Raw genomic sequence first — 19519 nt, 5'->3', positions numbered from 1 at the left:
TGGAATACTATGCAGCCATAAAAAAGGATGAGTTCATGTCCTTTGCAGGGACATGGATGATGCTGGAAACCATCATTCTCAGCAAACTAACACAGGAACAGAAAACCAAACACCACATGTTCTCACTAATAAGTGGGAGATGATCAAGAGAATACATGGACACAAGGAGGGGAACATCACACACCAGGGCCTCTTGGGGGGTAGGAGGGTAGGTGAGGGATAGCTTTAGGAGAAATACCTAATGTAGATGATGGGTTGATGGGTGCAGCAAACTACCATGGCACGTATATAACTATGTAACAAACCTGCATGTTCTGCACATGTACCCCAGAACTTAAAGTATATGAAAAATAGCATAATCTAAAAATAAACATATCCTGTAGAATAAAGGCAACTTCAAAGAATTCGTCGATATGATAGGTTAGCAGTTGGAATTTAGACAATAAAATAAATGCAGTTAATTATGAATTGTATTAATGAAATGAAATTGCTTTCCACAGTGTGTCTGATGTTTTAGGACTTCTTGTCCACAAATAGTTTGAAGCACTGCTGTTACTCTCTGGGTACTAGGCAGAAAAGCCTTTGGGACTACGGATGGATGTGTGAGGCTCTTATTTCTGGGCTTTGGAAGTAAGAAATATGATCTATTCCCCAGGAAAAACACGGAAACTAGAAGGCATGGTAATTCAGGGTTCAACCACAAGAAAACAAAAAGTTCAGTTACACATAATTACACTTTTCTAAGATAGAATCAATAGTAACATATTAACAAATAGTTGTTTAATATTTAATTTGGTTTGCCAAGGGAATTCTTAATAAATTCTGAATTATTTCATAAAAAAAAAACATGAACCCATCCCCAGTGCTCATCCTAGTGTTCGGAGTTTTTACCATTTCTGAATCACACCTTGGAATCAATGGAGAAAATCCTGCTTTGATGCACCCTTGCTGCTTAGAGGACAGGACTTCTTAACCCATGACCCCAGTAGCATCATAGATAAAAAGGGTGTGTGAAAAAGGAGTGAGGGGATACGGGAAGTGGGAATACAAAGCCTGGATTACGTGCAGACTGAAAGTCAAACTCTGGACGGGGCATCCCAGGCCTGTGGAAACCAGAACCAGGCTATGGATCCAATCGGAATTTCCTCAGTTTCAGCTTCCCCCCAACCAGCACACATACCCTGGGCCCTCCCCAGCTCGCAAGGGGTGGCCCCACTTCTATGCTTTTCCTTGCAGTTTCTCCATCTGGAAATGCTCCCCACCATTTTGATTTACCCAGTACACCCCATTCTTCAAGGCTCAGGCCAGTGCACACCAGTTCCTTTAATCCCTCCTTCCTTCTTCTGTCATCCAGTCGACACACTTAGCATGACATTTGGCACCTGCATACTAGGAGCTCATGCAACAAATACGCACTGCATGTGCATGATATGTGGACACTTACAGGCTCTGAAAAAGAGAAAAAAGTCTCTGCCCTCATGGAGCCAGTATTCCCCCAGCCCTGACGAATCTCCTGCTCCTTTCTCCCAGTGTATTTCTTCCCCTCTGTTAGAGTAGTTCCTAGAGTCAACCACATGCAGAATGAGCCTTCACCACCATCAGGCTCCTGCTCTGCACGTGATGGATGCCCAGCCACTTGATCTTAGTATTAAATGCCTTTGAGACTCTGTTTTATAATAAAATGAGACACCCAAGCACAGACCCCAGCAAGCAGGTAAACAGGGAGGACCTTTCAGTGTCCAAGTATGGGATACACATTTAAAAATTAAAATAATCTGGTTATATTTAAAACAAGTGGCCCTTAACATTAATTGGGGAGTGCCACTTGCCAATCCAGAGATGCACCAGGTGTACCAAGATGGACACACTGGGAGATAGGCAGGGAGTCTGTGCCCGGGCTCTGCAGTCCCTCAGCCCCAGGGACCAGTGTCTCAGGCTGCCTCTGATCCAGAAAAGCACAGTTAGCTTGGCAACAGGTTGGTGGTATGCAGTTGCTGCTCATTTCCTGGTCCGCTTTACAGGCCTGCCCCCTGATTTTGCCATAAGACAGGCCACTTGCAAGAAGGTTCATCTAGAAGCAGATGTGTGCTGTGTAGCTGATGGGTGGGGGTCATGATGGGCAGCCTGCTTCTTTAGTAGACTGTGTGCAGAGTTGGAGAGCCCTGGGGCAGCACTCATCAGTTAGGATGCACAAAAATGCCAACCCCCGACTCTCAGTTTTTTAAGTTGCATAAATTCCAAATTTAACATATCACCATGTGCAGTCTTGGAAGGCTCAATATTGGCTTTAAAAAATTATTTTCCTAAGGACTCTCTGTTGTCAACTTGAGGAAATGGCTAACAAGCTTCCTTTTCTATGACACTTAGCTACTGAAAATATGTTCTTCATAAAGTGTCTTATTACTGTCATACTGTGGGTTACTTCAGTAAGTACAGACTATGTCCTAGCCAAGCTTAAAACCTCGACGGCAGTGATTCTTAATCTTTTGGTCTCAGGACCCCTTTACGTTCTTAAGATTGGTTGAGGATTCTTAAAAAAAATTGTTTATATGCATTATATCTATTGGTAGAAACAAAAACAGAAATTTTGAAACATTTACTTATAAATTCATTTAAAAATAACAATAACAAGGCCAGGTGCAGTGGCTCATGACTGTAATCCCAGCACTTTGGGAGGCCAAAGCAGGCAGATCACCTGAGGTCAGGAGTTCAAGACCAGCCTAGCCAATATCATGAAACCCTGTTTCTACTAAAAATACAAAAAAATTAGCCAGGCGTGGTGGCGGGTACCTGTAGTCCCAGCTACTCAGGAGGCTGAGGCAGGAGAAGGCATGAACCCAGGAGGCAGAGTTTGCAGTGAGCCAAGATCGCGCCACTGCACTCCAGCCTGGGCAACAGGGCGAGACTCCGTCTCAAAAAGAAAAAGAAAAAGAAAAAAAAATTAGCCAGGCATGGTGGGACACGCCTGTAATCCCAGCTATTCAGGAGGCTGAGGCAGGAGAATCACTTGAACCCAGGAGGCGGAGGTTGCAGTGAGCCGAGATCACACCATTGCATTCCAGCCTAGGTGACAAGAGTGAAACTTCATCTCAAAAAATAAAAATAAATAAATAAACTCATTGCATGTTAACACAAATGAGATATTTTTATGAAAAGTAACTCTATTTTCCAAGAAAATGTTAATGAGAAGTGGCATTGTTTTGCATTTTTTGCAATCTCTTTAATGTCTGGGCTAATCGGAGGCAGCTGGATTCTCAGATCTGCTTGTGCCTGCCCTTAGAGGGGTCTGGGGACCCCAGGGGGTTCCTGGACAACACTTTGAGAATGACTGACCTACAGAGCTCAGGAGAATCACTGACCTACAGAGCATAGTGTGGTACCTGGCACTGTGCTAGGCAGGGAGATACAGCAGTGAAGAAGAGGGACACATTCTCTGCCTTCCTGGAGGATGGTATGGGTTGAATAGTGTTCCCTGAGTTATGTTGAAGTCCTAACCCCCAGGACCTCAGAGTGGGACCTTATTTGGAGGTAGGGCCTTTACAGAGGTAATCCAATGAAAATGAGGCCCTTAGGGTGGTCCTTAATTCAGTGGGACTGATGTCCTTATAAAAAGAGGTAATTTGGACTCAGAAACAGGCATGCATAGAGGGAGGATGATATGAAGAGACAGGGAGAAGATGACCATCCACAAGCTAAGGAGGGAGTCCTCAGGAGGAATCAACCCCGCTGCTACTTTGCTCTCTGACTTCCAGCCTCCAGAGCCATGAGAGAATAAATGTCTGTTGCTTAAGCCCCTCAGTCCGTGGTACATTGTCTTGGCAACCCTAGCAAATGAATACACAGACTATGTATCGAATATTGAAATTGGGTTTTAAGGCAGTAATAAGGCCCATGCTGCTGCCTTGAGGAAAATTCAGCCGCAAAAGAGGATTCACTGCTTATTAATATGGAGACACGTTCTACCAGATAGAGCTCTGGGAATCTAGGTTCTCCATAGGCAAGCACAGCAGTGAACAGTTTTTCCAAACTTCTCCTTCCTAAGCAGAAAGGAAGTGACACCATTGTCTGCCATTTGCCATTCAGAGCTCGTTAAAACCTACAGCCTCACATCCATCACCGGTCCACAGGTAAACAGAGATTTCAGGGCAGGGGAATACTTTGGTGCCGTTATTCCTTTCAGTTGCCACAAGTCAGTTTCCCTAAAGGCTGCCCTATTAGTGGATGGGTGGGTGGGAGCCTCAGTGAGGTATTTCCTGTGTGAGTCAAAGCCTTTTAAAATGGCCGAGACCCCTTGCAGACTGAATGAAAAGTACAGATTCTCAGTTCCCAGAGTTTCTGCATGTGATGATGAATGGAAGTTCCCGTTGCATGTGGGACAAAGGATGGCTGTAACATTTTATTAGGTGTGGCTTTTGGTGTACACATGGCATGTGCAATATATGCATTCTCATCACATTTAGTTTTGAAAATAATAAAACTTTAAAGATAGAAAGAATTTTCTTTGCAGAACCCTTATGAGATGGAAAATATTAGTGCAACACAGAAGACAATTCCCGGGCTTTTAGCCAAGACGGCTAGAGAGACTCCACTTCTCTCTGAGTCAACACCCAGGTTCCTGCCATGGCCTGCAAGGCTCTACCACCCCCAGCCTTTCCTGGTTCACCTCCTGGTTCTTTCTTTCGCTCCTTTCCAGTAACCCCTCCTCCCTGGCTGTTCTTGGTCCCATTGTTCCTCGTGCAGCCCCCGCAGTCCACTCTGGCCTTGTTCTAGCTGTTGCCAAGGCTGGAAGGCCTATTCTTCATGAATGCATGGGGGCTCACACCCTCCCCTCCTTCGCGTTTTCTCAGGACCACCCTGACCACTCTAAATGAAAAGCAGCAGTTCACCTCTCTTTTCCTGAGTCTCTAGTTCTGCCTTCTGTTTCTTCATACTTATCACTTACCACCTTCTAACCCTGAGATCAGGCTTGGAAAACAAGGTTATAAATTTACCCTATCAATTATTGGTTGATTAATTGATTTTCAAAAATTATCTATGGCTTGTAGTGCTAGAATACAAGCCTTATGCAGATAGGTGTCTTTGTGGTTTTGGGTCATGGATGTAATCTAGAAGCAGCTAGACAAGTTTCTAAGTAGAAAAGGTGTTCAGTACATATTTGTTGAACTTATGAGTAAGAGAATATTCTTATTCCTGGAAGATATGTGTGATTTCTAGTGGAGACTAGAAATGGCCTTTCTCTGAGGCAAACTTCTAAATCCTCTGAATAAAGGTATCTCTAGCCCATCTGACTCAGTCCCACACCCCTGGGCTGTGGAATAACCAGTTTAGGGGGTGATTAAAATGGCTACATAGGTACAGAAATGTTAACTTCAGGTTGTCAGTGTAGCAGAAGCAAAGATGTTTGTCATGTTGTCTGTGAAGACGTGCTATAAAATTGTCCCCCAAAGTAAATTGTAATGGCAACCATGCCCTCGGATTGTTCTGGAGGATATAGACAGGGAATCAGACACTACTTTCAAAACTGTTACATAATAAATCTTACATTGGAAAACTGTCTTAGACCTGTTTAGAAATCTTGCATTCTCTGTCTTAGAACTTTCCCTCTTGAGCTGATAATTATCATCCAGTAATTACACTTATGTGGCCTTGGGAAATAAATTGGATAAAACCTAACAAGTTATTAAGCATGCACCTGCCATCCCTCCAAGGCAGTTTCACCCTTGAAATTAAATGCGCTGCACTTCCTGGCAGCGCTGAGGCCATTGGAGTGGCTCCTGAGTGATGGCTTGGAAGAAATGATAGCCTAGTAGAGAAGTGGCCCAGGAGAGTGCACAGAGGAAAGCTGACATTTAGAGAATGAGGAGAGAAAAAGGAGGGCATAAAGAGATGGGGGATGGAATTGTCAACCAAATAGGAGGAACAGCAGGAATATGGAAGCCAAAGAAAAGAGGGTTAAAAAAGGGGAGAGTGGCCAACAGTATGAACTGCTCTTGAGTAGGTAACAAAGAGACCAGCTGGGAGTGAATGTTTGAGGGAACCCCAAAAAGCTCACTCCTAATCGTGGCAGGACAGTGTCAGAACCAGACAGCAAGGTTGGAGAAGAGAAGAGAGCAGGAGATGAGAATCTGTTAAAGAGCTGTAAAATATTTAAGTAAGTAAGTATGGCCAATTTTCGGTTCCTTGCATCACCAGCTACCACCCCCACCTTCGGACACCCAGACCAACACACGACTCTTGCTTGAAAGCAAAGTATGAAGGTCAGAGACACTGACGTGAGTGAAACTAGACTGAACGTTTGCGAGATCCTGGATAAATAAATATTGGATATTTTTGTTGGATAAATATTGCTTGGATAAATATTGCGAAAGTGCATTGTGATTGCAGAAATACTGAATTGGCATCAGATTCATTAATAAAAATTCTGCCTGACATCTCGCATGTCAAGGCCCATGGGAGCCTGACTGGCCACTACTTGGTGCATTCTTTTTTTTTTTTTTTTGAGCCAGTCTCACTCTGTCACCCAGGCTGGAGTGCAGTGGCGCAACCTCAGCTCACTGCAACCTCCACCTCCCAGGTTCAAGCTATTCTCCAGCCTCGGCCTACCGAGTAGCTGGGATTACAGGCACGCGCCACCACACCTGGCTAATATTTGTATTTTTAGTAGAGACAGAGTTTCACCATGTTGGCCAGGCTGGTCTCGAACTCCTGACCTCGTGATCTGCCCGTCTTGGCCTCCAAAAGTGCTGGGATTACAGGCACGAGCCACCATGCCTGGCCAGTGTGTTCTTTTACAGGGCCCAGGGAGCTCAGTGCTCCAGTCGGCTGGTTTTCCAGTTCAGGAGCTTAAGGCTTCAGATTCAGCAGTGGCAGAAGTGGTTTCCCGACTTCCAGCTGCCCTGTTCTTTGCACCTTTTTTTATTTTTAAGTCAATCTAAAATGCGTCTGTGTTCACAGATAAATAGCGACAAGTGCAAGTCTGCTAGAGTGGAAGAGAGCAAGTGCAAATTCTCTTTCCCTTTAGCTAAGTTGCTCTTTGAAGTAGGCGTAGCCCCATGACGCTTCCATAAGGCTTACTGTGTAGGTTGGATGAGTAGGCAACTTGGAAGGCCCCACCTGCTCTTTAAGGAGGTAGTGCTGCACAGCGCCTGGTGGTCAGATGTCCACTGCTCACCTACCCGCCCCCCCACCACAGGTGGCTCTGTGCTGCTCAGAACCTGCACAGTGGTGCATAGCATTTCCCAGCTCTTGAAGCTTCCTTTTCTTCCTGGGAAAGATAGATGTGAACATCCATGACCTCACTTCCTCCACAAGGATGAATCTTAATAAGTAAAGAGGTCCAGTAAGGAGATAATCTAAAGACCGAGGTTTAGACTGTGTACACATCAAGATTTCAAGTCACCAGGCTGTTGGGCAGGCCTTGATGGTTTGGATATGAATGAATCTGCAGACTTTTAAAGAGTATTTGTGACTTTTTTTTTTTTTTTTGAGACAGAGTCTTGCTCTTTCGCCCAGGCCAGAATGCAGTGGCATGATCTCGGCTCACTGCAACCTCTGTCCCCCAGGTTCAAGCGATTCTCCTGCCTCAGCCTCCTGAGTAGCTGGGACTACAGGCATGTGCCACCACGCCCAGCTAATTTTTTGTATTTTTAGTAGAGATGGGGTTTCACCATGTTAGCCAGGATGTTTTCCATCTCCTGACCTCGTGATCTGCCTGCCTCCACCTCCCAAAGTGCTGGGATTACAGGTGTGAGCCACCGCGCCCAGCCTTGTGACTTTCAAAGTAGACATATTTATAGAGGGGCTCAAGCCAGATGGCAAAAGAGCCCTATTGGATGTGATGTATGTATGTGTAGTTTGAAATTGTTGGAGGGATTGCTCTCCTAGTTCAAATGTATTAGGTTTTGAGGTCAGCACTCCCAGAGTCATAAAAATCAAGTCTCACTGGCAACCAACTTGTTGGTGCATGAAAAGTGTTACCAGGACGGGGTCTACCCAGTGCCCATCTATGTCATAGGAAAAGCATGAGCTCAGCGTATAGCGTTAGCAAAGGGCTCTGATGCCCTGGCTACTTAGTCCCCTTTCCATGCAGCAACCAGGATATATTTATGTGCTGGAAAAATCTTCTGAAAAGCACAGGCTTAGCATCCCAGCCCCAGGGAGTCAGACATCATCACTTACCAAGCTGAAGAAAGACCTTGGCAGAGATTGGACCCTCACAGTGGGTGAAGACTAACTCTTTCTACGTAAGTCAGCGTCTAAGAAAAAGAAAACGTCTGTGTTCATGTCTGCCTTATACAGTGTGTGGCCCATGCCAACAATGATCTGGGGATGGGGATAGAAAGCAAAAGAAGGAGACCCCTGGACCATCATGTGAATAGTGGAGACTTATTCATGTGCTCCTCTGTCTGCCAGAACCCCAGTTTCTTTTTTTTTTTTTTTTTTTAATTTTTTATTTTTTATTATACTTTAAGTTTTAGGGTACATGTGCACATTGTGCAGGTTAGTTACATATGTATACATGTGCCATGCTGGTGCGCTGCACCCACTAACTCGTCATCTAGCATTAGTTATATCTCCCAATGCTATCCCTCCCCCTCCCCCCTCCCCACCACAGTCCCCAGAGTATGATATTCCCCTTCCTGTGTCCATGTGATCTCATTGTTCAATTCCCACCTATGAGTGAGAATATGCGGTGTTTGGTTTTTTGTTCTTGCGATAGTTTACTGAGAATGATGGTTTCCAATTTCATCCATGTCCCTACAAAGGATATGAACTCATCATTTTTTGTGGCTGCATAGTATTCCATGGTGTATATGTGCCACATTTTCTTAATCCAGTCTATCATTGTTGGACATTTGGGTTGGTTCCAAGTCTTTGCTATTGTGAATAATGCCGCAATAAACATACGTGTGCATGTGTCTTTATAGCAGCATGATTTATAGTCATTTGGGTATATACCCAGTAATGGGATGGCTGGGTCAAATGGTATTTCTAGTTCTAGATCCCTGAGGAATCGCCACACTGACTTCCACAATGGTTGAACTAGTTTACAGTCCCACCAACAGTGTAAAAGTGTTCCTATTTCTCCACATCCTCCCCAGTTTCTACAAGACTTTCTGTTGGTATTACCATGTTGCCGTGTGTTTTTTATTTTTTAAATTTTTTTATTTTTTATTATTATTGAAGTGCTTTATGTGTAGAACAGATGCCATATTCCCATGCAAGAGAGTAGATCCTTTCCACACTTAAAAACATAACACTAGCTCTCAGGGTGCTGACTAGCTTCTTACCATTAGCACAGAAGGAGATACCTACAAGATTGAGGAAAATTAAAGTCTGGGGGCAGCAGGGAAAGACCCTGCAGTTAGCATCTAACCTGGATGCATAGGAACTTTTTAGCAACTCCATACATGGTAGATTTCTACCTTATCTGCATGTCTGCTCAGAGATGGAGGAGGTAGAGACTGCAGCCTGGCTATGGCTGAAAGAGGATGTTACTAGTTAAACAAATCGATCTCATTTTGGTGCAAAATGGAGTCTTAGAAAACATCAGTAGACCAGACCCTCATTTTAGATGAGGAGCTTGAAGACTTGGTACATGAGGGGCACGGAGTGGTGGAGCCCCATGGCCAGTGGCCCTGTGGTCTTGCGGCTTCTTAAAGTGCCCATCCTGCATCCTGGCACGTGCATGTTGAACCTGGTGTGACACACCTGTCTGTGGGGGGGGGGGGACCGTACCAATTATTTAAAAAATTAAGGCTGTTTGGACACCCCCACCCCCTCACCCCCGTCTTATGGGAAATTTTGAATTGAGTGTTTGAAGGCATGAGAGTGACACCTGATGAGAATTAGCTAAAAGCAGAGACAGAGTTGTGGGTGGAGGCCAGGACATCTGCTGCCCCTATCTTTTGCTTGCCAGGGTTTTCCATCGTGCCAGAATTTTCTCATGAATAAAATTCCTGGAATTTTATCGAAAACAATGAATCCATGTGTCAGAGATTCACAGATGAGACAGATTCCAGATGCGTAGCACACTGTATTTTTAGCCTTTGTGTGTTTTGAAAGGGCAAAGCATAAACCTGCCGATTTTTCACGGAGCTCCTTCTGAAGAAGAGATAGGTGGTGCACCACCCCTTCCCTGGTGTTCAGAGAAGGACCATGCCAATAGAAAAAAAGTGCAAACAACTTTGCTACTCCTTGAGCTTGGCCTTTGTGTTTCTCAAGACTTGAATCACCTGAGTTTCAACCTGGGCTTGTAAGTTTCAAAAATCACCAGGACAGAATGATGGTGTGAACCTCTTAGCCAGACTGCCATGGAAACACTTCCTCATAGAAGTTTATGAAAAATTCAACAATTTTTAGGGAAAGTTAACATAGCAAGCATTATGGATTCCACATCCTGGAAGAAAAGACTTTTCTTCAGAAGTCTGAGGGCTGTCAACTCTGTGCCTTGTGCTATTCTAGGTAAAAAAAAAAAAAAAGAAAGAAAGAAAGAAAAAGGACATTATGTTATAAGACCATGGTATATTTATTCATTTATTGTCTTGTTATGTAGAGAATACCAACAGCACGCTGGGGCTTGTACCAGGATTCATTCCTTCCTGCACAAAGCTTTGATTTAATTGACATTAAACAAACTAATGTAGAATTTGAATGGAAAACCCACAAAAGAACTGGACCAGGGACCAAAAAGGCTATAAATCAAAGTGACAGACGTGCTCTTGAAGTAAAAGATGCTAGATCTCCCTTCCCCTCTGTTAGGTAGATACTTGGTTTGAAAATCCAGTACTTACAAAAAATAAGTGATAATTTGCACACAAGAGACTGTGATTTTCCTTGCATCTGGCTTGTTAGAATAATATGACTAGAATGGATAATTCTGATGGTTCACATGCAGAGGTTTGGAGTCAGTCACATCACCCTTCTATCGTATGATAATTTAAATACAATATTAAGATTTATGAAACCTGTTACACACACTAGATTATTTGGCCCATTTAACTGTCCTGGGAGAGAGCCGCTCGGCAGCTGGTTGCCATCAGTACCACCTTTATAGTTGAATAAATTGAGAATCAAAAAAGGATAATGCAGCACTTGTTGAAGTGAGCAGGCACCCAGCTCACCTGGGGAAGTTGTTACAAAGCAGATTCTGACTCAGCAGGGCTGGAGACTCAGAATCTGCATTTCTGGCAAGCTCTCAGCTCACACTTGGGGCAGGAAAGGGTTAAAGGATTTACCCAGGTGATTCCCAGAGCAAGGGCAGAGCCCAGCTTGAAACTCACATCTTCCATCTTCAGATCCCTATCCCTGGCTCCTGTGCTCTACCAGATGGTCTCCTATCCATTGGTACAGCTTCATGTTCATCCTCCACTGAGTGATTAAAAAAAGCAAAGAAAAAGTTCTTTTTATCTCAAATGAATTATTTAAAACTAGATAAAAAATAAGGAAAAGGGTTTTGATGAATATTCGTGAGTAACGTATGACAGTGATTAGAGAAACAAAAACAAGTATTGAGTGTCAAGAGTAGAAACAGCCCTCTTAGAAGGATGTAAAGGAATAGTGAGTGCATTTTTTGCACCCATTCCAATGTAAAACATACAAACAGGAGGTTTCCACAGATGTTTTTATACTTTTTGCTCATCTCCAAAGAAGGAAAGAAGCCTACTGGGAAGAAAAAGTGATTCTTCTTCTTCTTTTTTTTTTGATGGAGTTTTTCTCTTGTTGCCCAGGCTAGAGTGCCATGGCGCGATCTCAGCTCACTGCAGCCTCCCCCTCCCGGGTTCAAGCGATTCTCTTGTCTCAGCCTCCTGAGTAGCTGAGATTGCAGGTGCACGCCACCACACCCAGCTAACTTTTTGTATTTTTGGTAGAGACAGGGTTTCATCATGTTGGCCAGCCTGCTCTCCAACTCCTGACCTCAGGTGATCCACACGCCTCGGCCTGCCAAAATGCTGGGATTACTGGAGTGAGCCACTGCACCTAGCCAAAAAAGTGATTCTTTAAAGAAGAAAATAAGAAGCTATTCACATCACAGGCACGTTGTTTCTTAAACAGTTAAATGACATTTGCCAGGGCAAAGAGTCCCAGTTCATTGTCCTTTCAAATGCATTCGAGGTTTATTCTGCATGGCACTGAGAAAACAAAGAGTTGTTTTAAAATGATGTTGGTTGACATTCTTGATCTCCCAAGGCTCATTTAAATCTAGTTTTCATTATGTGGACATAACTATTCTTTCTTTAACATTTTTCTACCATGCTCCAATCTTTCACAATATTTCTAGAGTTTCTGCTTTGCAGATTGAATGCTCCCTCCTTCTTTTGCAAACGTTCATTTTCCAGTAAGTCTTATTTTGTTCATAGGTTGCTTAGCTATAGGAAGTCCCTATTTAAGCCTATGTGGATTGAAGGTGAAACTCTGCAATAATGTGCTCTTTGGTAGTATGACTGCAGACATATTGCCAATGGCAATTATTTTCCAAACTCCCTGGAACTCCTGGGCATTGGCTACACAATCCATTCATCTCACAAAAACACGTCTCTTCATTTGGATGTAATAGAAGTTTGTGGATCCCATTTATAGCATTATGATGGGGCTGTAATATCACCTGATGACTTAGTCCTAGGGCTAATATGAACACCAACAAGCATTTGAGGTTAAGAAATTATCTTATTTCTAGGAGCAGACATACAGAGGAGCCAGCCCTGAAAATGCTTATATTTGAATAAAGGCAAGGCCAGGGGAGAAGTATGTGGGCAAAGAGAATTGCTGGCACCAGCCAGGCCTTCCCAGAGCCCTGAGAAAGTCTGCAAGTCCAGAGCCGGGAAAATTGGCTGAAGGACTTGGAGGGGATGGATCCCCGGCTAAGTCTGTTCTGAAGGGATGTGCTGAGCATAGGGGAAAGCACCTTCTAGGATGAGAGAGGAAGGAGCAGAGGTGAAATGGGAAGAAGCCAGGTTCTCTGTATCTTTTAGGCAACATTTGCCCTAGTGGATATGATTAAAGATAAAGAATATCTGAAAGTCCTCTAAAGCGTTCTATTAATAAAGATAATAAGGATAAAGATTTTCATCTCTCCTTATTATCTTAGTATGTATTTAATAATATGTATACATATGTATGATATTTTTGTATATACATTATGTATTGTATATCTGCATGTATTTGTATAGGTATCTATTTGCATATATGCATACACTTATATATGTATTTGTGTATATGCATGCACGTATCTATATATGTGTGTGTATGTATATATGTATTTGTGTATGTATGTATTTTCATGCATGCACACATGTATATGTGTACATATGTAAGCATGTGTATGTGTTTGTATATATGTATGTGCAAATGTATCTGGACACTAGTTCTGGGTCTCATTTCTTAGCACTGGACTAGTGTTGTGAGTGGTGAAATTATTTGACACTGAAGTGATACCATATTGGAGAAATACTCTCTTTAGATGGACTTCATTTGCCTACATACATTTTTCCTTTGAGGTTAATCCAAGATTTTTTTTATAGTTTTGAGGGACTAAAATTGCAATGTGTTAAATTAGAAAAACGTGAACACAAAGCTAGATGCTGCATTTAATATACGATGTTAATACTTCCTTCTCTGAAGAATTAAGAAAAAAAGAAAATCATATCAAGAAGGGGCAAAAATGATCATACCCAGCTTTGTGGAGCTTCTTTCACTTACCACGTTTCGCTTTTTTGTGTGTTGTAAATAAAAGACACACTGGTCAGATGAAGATTCTTGTTTAACGAGATACTGATGGCATCAGAATTGCAAAAGTGCACACGTTTAGAATAAAAACTCCTGAAGGACTGGAGTATCTTTGTCAGGCTTATGGTGGGAGAGCAGAGCTTTCTCTAAGTGCATTGTCTATTTTGTTTGTGTTGTTTTTTCCTCCTCCAAATACAATTAGATACTAGACCTTTTAGAAGCATCTACTGCATATGTGCTGCCTTGAAGAGAAACTATAAACAATAGAGCCTGCGACAGCCTAATAGATAGATTTCCAATATCCTTAGGTCTGCAGACATCCACTAAAGGCCGCCCAAAGTGGCATAGGCTCCAGCATATTTATAAATGGTACTCCTACCTGTCCTAGTTTTCCTGCATAGTACTCATTAAGAGAAGGCAGGCATCCACCTGCAATGAACACATCCCAACACCTGGCCATGTCTTTGTGTCTGAATAATCTGATTAATCAAAGAAAAGAACAGGGTTGTTGATTTAAGCCATTGCAAAAGAAATGATTAACTGTATGCAGGGCCCATTGCTACACATCCCCTAGGCTCATAGAAGAGCATGGTATACCTAGAGAAGTCCTTACTGGTTCCCAGCACTCTCCGTTTACCATCCAGATCCTTTATTCCATCCCAGATCCAGGGATTCTGGACACTTATCCCTTCATCCTTCTTCTGTCTCTTCCCTCTACCAGCCTCTCTCTCTCTGTCTTTCTCTAGGTGATTCCATCTCTCATGGCAAGAGCGGGCACCAAAACACTCCACCGTGTGACTTTTCTTAATCCAACTTCTTCCTTCCAGTAACAGCCAGGTAGTGGCCAGTCTACAGCCTTGGGGAATGATTCCATTCAGAGACACAAACCCTGTTTCTGCCTCATCCTCACTGTTGATGTTACTTCTCCAATCGCACTTTCTGATGGGTGGGCAAGAATCACAGCTGACCTTATAGGACAATTGTAAGGATTAAATGATCATTTTTCATAAAATGTAAGATGTCATTGGATATAAAATGTCCCATTATTTTATCTGCCATCAGAGAAGAAGAAATGCTGCCTGATACCTAGGATAAGCCTTTCATTTTCATATTTCAGAGCTAAATGCAATGTGTTAAATGCATTGCAATTTTAGCTAAATGTGAAAAGTGGTGTATCTTGTAATCAACAAAATAGAATTTAAGAGGATATTGCATGAAAGTGCTTAAGGTAACCTGGTTTATTTGGTGGATAAGCTATTTATGAAAGTGGTTAAAAGATGGCAATATAGGGAGTTAAGCGATGTACCAAATTCTGCGTGGTTATATGTGAGGGAAATTTAAGGAAGGGTTTTGTATTGGATTGTAATGGGATTAAAACTGACAGAAAAAGTAGGCTATTGATTGAAGATGATGCTGGCTTCCTAAGTGAATGATCTCCACACTGTGTTGTGATAGCAGCAAGGACTTCTTTAAGATTTTTTTATTTTTTATTTCTTATTTTATTTTATTTTTTTGAGATGGAGTCTCACTCTGTCACCTCGGCTGGAGTGCAGTGGCGTGATCCCGGCTCACTGCAACCTCTGCTTCCCGGGTTCAAGCAATTCTCCTGCCTCACCCTCCTGAGTAGCTGGGACTACAGGCGCCCACCATCACGCCTGGCTATTTTTTTTCTTTTTTTTTTTTTTTGGATTTTTGTATGGTCTCGATCTCCTGAACTCATGACCCACCCACCTTGGCCTCTCAAAGTGCTTGGATTACAGGGGTGAGCCACCATGCCCGAACCAAGATTTTTTTTTTTAAGCATGATCATGATCATAAAATTCTTGTTCCACTTAGTTGTTCCATTTGTTTCTCATAATTATCAAATAATTATAGCATATAAGACTTGAAAACATTGAAGGTGGATTTGATAATCCAATTCTCGGGAGGCCTAGTTCTGGCCATCTTCCTAATTTTTGAAAACCACGAAAGGACCATGGATGCCTTTGCTTACTCCAGATGTGAAATTCACCTGACCATTCTTAAAGATTTTCTCAGTTTCAACACTTTACCACTCCCAAATTTTCAAAAGAGGTTAAGTATGATAGATTCTCTGTATTAACAATGTAATATTTTTATGAGCTATAAGGATCACAAATTAGAATCAATTTGGGGCCTTTATTTTCTAATACTTTGGTTGAGAAATAGGCATCTTGCAAAGTATTCATCTGTTATAGAAAGGCATCAGGATTCCTGAAATACTTTGCTGAAAATGTCAGTATGCATTCAACTTTGTTAGTTTTCTTTTTCAGTGTTCTAATGTATTTTGGATCCTTTTTTGTACTCTAGTTACTTGAAAATAGATGCATATTTTAGAGTTATAATATGAAATATAACCTGGTGGGACCTCCTTTCATTTCTGGAACTGTTATCCCATGACCAAAATCCAAAGGAATGGTCCTCATGTGTTATTGGTATATTCCGTCTTGAAATGAAATAATCAATACTGTAGTACTAACACAGTAGTACCTTTTGTTTGGGGGTAATTTGCTTAGAATTATGTGTTTCTCATAAGTCATTTAAAAATGAGCTTGGTAGCCTGCCATTTGCCTGATGGGAATATCCCAACTTTCCTGGAGCTACAGAAAAAAACACCCCACACATTGGCAAACACCAATCTAAAGTTCAGGTCTTTTTATAGTAACATAGAAGCAGGCATATGAAATGATTATGCCACATATCTGCCAGATTTTGACGTTTAAAATATTCTCTGTTATAAAGCCACTGAAGCAGATCCCAAGCCTTGTGGCTGGCCAGAGTTTCTGCAATAACAATCTATACATGCTAACTAAGGCAGCTGCCTACCTTGGCCGGCAGGTAGGCAGGCAGGTAAGTAGGTAGGTGAGATCTGCTAGTTATAAAGAGCAGGAGCCAGGCTGCAGGGAAGGAGAGACATGTCAGTCAAGGCCAGGAAGTCTCTCCCAGAGCTAGAGTTAAAGAACTCATGTGGTCCTGATTAGCAGCCTGTGTTCAGCACTCTTTTTCTGGTTTTAATCCTACTGGGCTAGATCCTCTCTCCCCTTTGAAGTCACAGGGCTGCCAGGCAGGGAGGGCCCTATGCAGCAGCGTGTGTCCATTCAAGCTTTAACCGAAGGGATGATGAAACCTGCCAACAGCCAAGTCAAGTGGGAGGACAAAGATGTGGCAGGGCTGTGCCTTGGTTTGCTTCTGAAGAGCAGCACTTAACTTTAGTGACCGCTGTTTTGGGAATGGGTCTGTGAAGACCCCTCAGCTTCTTCTTACTCCCAAAATGTGTGTGTGAGAGAGATTTCCTTTATTCATTTGTTTCCTTTTCCTGAGCTGTACTTCATCCTAGGTGTTCAGCAGCCTTTGTTGAGTGACAGTCAACAAAGTCTTTGGGGCATAGTTTGGGTTGCTCTGTCTTTTCAAAATGTGGACTGTATTTCACCCCTTTTGAAATGTTTATCCTGAAGCTTCCTTATTTTCAGAATTTTTCCCTTCTAATGAACAAAAGCAACTGAGGGGTTGCTTTCAATATTCTGAATTATATTCCCTTTCTCATTTTTGTGCAATATTAGCTGTGAGAAGAATTTTAAGATGCAAAAAAAGGAGGCATGCCTCCCCTATCTCTAGCATTTCTGAGGGTTTTTTCCTTCCTAAATCGATCTCAATTAACTTTGATTTCTTTCTTTAGAAAACCATGTGCTGAAATAATGCTTTGCCAGATGTGAGAATGGATTCCTTCCCCTACAAACACACACTTAAGCTTCATTTTAGTTCTAATATTTTGGTCTTTTTTTATTATTCAAACTTACACTACATTTTTGTGGCTATTGGCTTTGTTTGCAGAAGTAAGCTTACTTTATCTTGGAGAAATACTAATACTTTAAAGTTATTGCTTGTTTGTTATTGTTGCAGCCATTTCCTTCTTAGTTTGTAATTTTAAATTTAGCCTGTTTCTTATATATATAACCTGTTTTCGCCAATTTCTGATATAAATCACACATTTGTTCATGTTTCTCATCATGGGTGAGCCAAAGCTAACATTACATAGTGTGTTATTTCCCTGCGAGCCTTGGTCGAGTCTCAGGCCCAGGAAGGAGAGAGGCAGCAGCCATCAGCTCTGTTTCCTGTTCTGAGCCTGTAAAACACACTAGCCAGTGCCACCATGGGAAGGGAGTATCTGTTTTGCAAAAATTTTTTAAGAAGGTCTAATTTTTGTCTTAATTAGCATGACTACACTAAGTCTATGGTGCTGATTTTACTTTGAAACCCACATCTATGTGTTTAGATTCCTTGTTTTGGCCACTCAATTGTGACTGGAAGAGAAAGCCATGAATTTCAGGTTCCCTAACATCTAGGATGCCGTTTCTGTACTGTCAACTTCTGTGTCACTGCCTCGTATCATTTTTGATTGTTGACGAGTTTGATTTTGCTGTCTATTCAAGATGACTTTTTTCCCTTGTGCCTGATTCTGGTTCTCTGTCTGGCATAACTGACTCTTTGGTACATTTTGCATTACTGTTTGAACAGCAGGCTTAGTCTTTCCCAGGGTGTCACAGGGCTGTAATTCTACAGATACTTATGGAGTCCAGGATGGGGGCTTTTGCTTTAGCACAGACACCTGACCACCACTTTGAGAGACAGAGGTTTGAGTTTGTTTTGATTCATCCTCCTTGCTGATTCTCAGTGCAGTGTGTCTGGCAAAGAAGTTTGTGCACTTGGGAAGCTAAGGAAAAAACTTGGTCCTGGGACAGGTGGAGGATCGAGCGACAGAGTAGATGTGGGGTTGGGGGGTGATTGTTTCCTAAAAATTCTGATCCTTCTGGGTGGGGAGGAAGCTCTCCATCTCAGAACGGCTGCTTCTAGGGTGCGATTACTGATGGGAAGCACCCTTATTTATGTAAAGGTCATCTCAAAGAAGGGGAAGAGGGTGCTAATTTAAACACATGTCCCAAAGGAAAAAAATGTCACAAAGGGCATCATAGGGCTGTGGGGGCAAGGAGAAGGCAGATGGTAATACACAAGTCATTCCCATCACTAGTCCCCTGGTTGATCATGGCCAGCTCATTCAAGATTAGCTCTAGACCTTTCTGGGTCTCAGATTTCTCATTTGGAGATGACAAGTTTGGACTGGAAGGGTCTGCACAGCCCACACTCCCCTGCTTCCCCTGCTCTGCCTCCAAAGTTCTTTTCTTTTTTTTTTTTTAAATAAAAATGTGTGGCCCAACTAGCCTTTGCTTCTCACTAGTTGATGTCAATACTGAGGATGCCAAAGGACTAATATAAAAATGAGCATTCATGTGGATTCATGTCTGTTATAAGAACCAAAATTGGATTGTATCACAACAGCTCTGTGTCATTGCAGCACAAGCCATCATTTAAGTAGTTGAAATTTCCCAAACTTGCCGTTGCTCATTGGCTGTAGAATATAAACATAGCCATTGGCTAACCACTTGTTTGACTTAAAACCACGAAAAATGATTGATCCAACAATGACAAATTGCTATTTCTTCTCACCAAATCATGCAAAAGAGCGAAGATATTAATTGAAAGTAAGGGGAAAAGAGCTTGTCAGTGATCCAGATATTTTAAACATCCTGCTGTTTGGAAGCATCTGGATACTTCACAGCTTTTTTTTTTTTTTTTTTTTTGGTTCATTTATCATCCAGATGCTCACCATCATGGAAGCACCACTTGAAACTGTACTTCGGCTAATAACTTAGAGTGGAAACGTTTGTATCTCTGGTTGGTTGCCCTTTGGTGCTCCATTGATCCCTCTGTCTTCCTCTAA

The 19519-nt window shown here is 42.3% G+C and overlaps 1 protein-coding gene across 8 annotated transcripts in view; it reads left to right on the top strand.

Annotated features, from left to right (window-relative positions):
- The window catches only part of ERG (ETS transcription factor ERG), a 279268-nt gene that overhangs the window by 195754 nt on the left and 63995 nt on the right, over positions 1 to 19519 (top strand). The gene's annotated exons all lie outside the window — the stretch shown is intronic.

The sequence above is a fragment of the Pan troglodytes genome, chromosome 22, assembly GCF_028858775.2.
Source record: "Pan troglodytes isolate AG18354 chromosome 22, NHGRI_mPanTro3-v2.0_pri, whole genome shotgun sequence".
In the NCBI taxonomy this organism is placed as follows: domain Eukaryota; kingdom Metazoa; phylum Chordata; class Mammalia; order Primates; family Hominidae; genus Pan; species Pan troglodytes.
The sequence above is the reverse complement of the archived record's forward strand: the minus strand, read 5'-3'. Positions and strand labels throughout refer to the sequence as shown.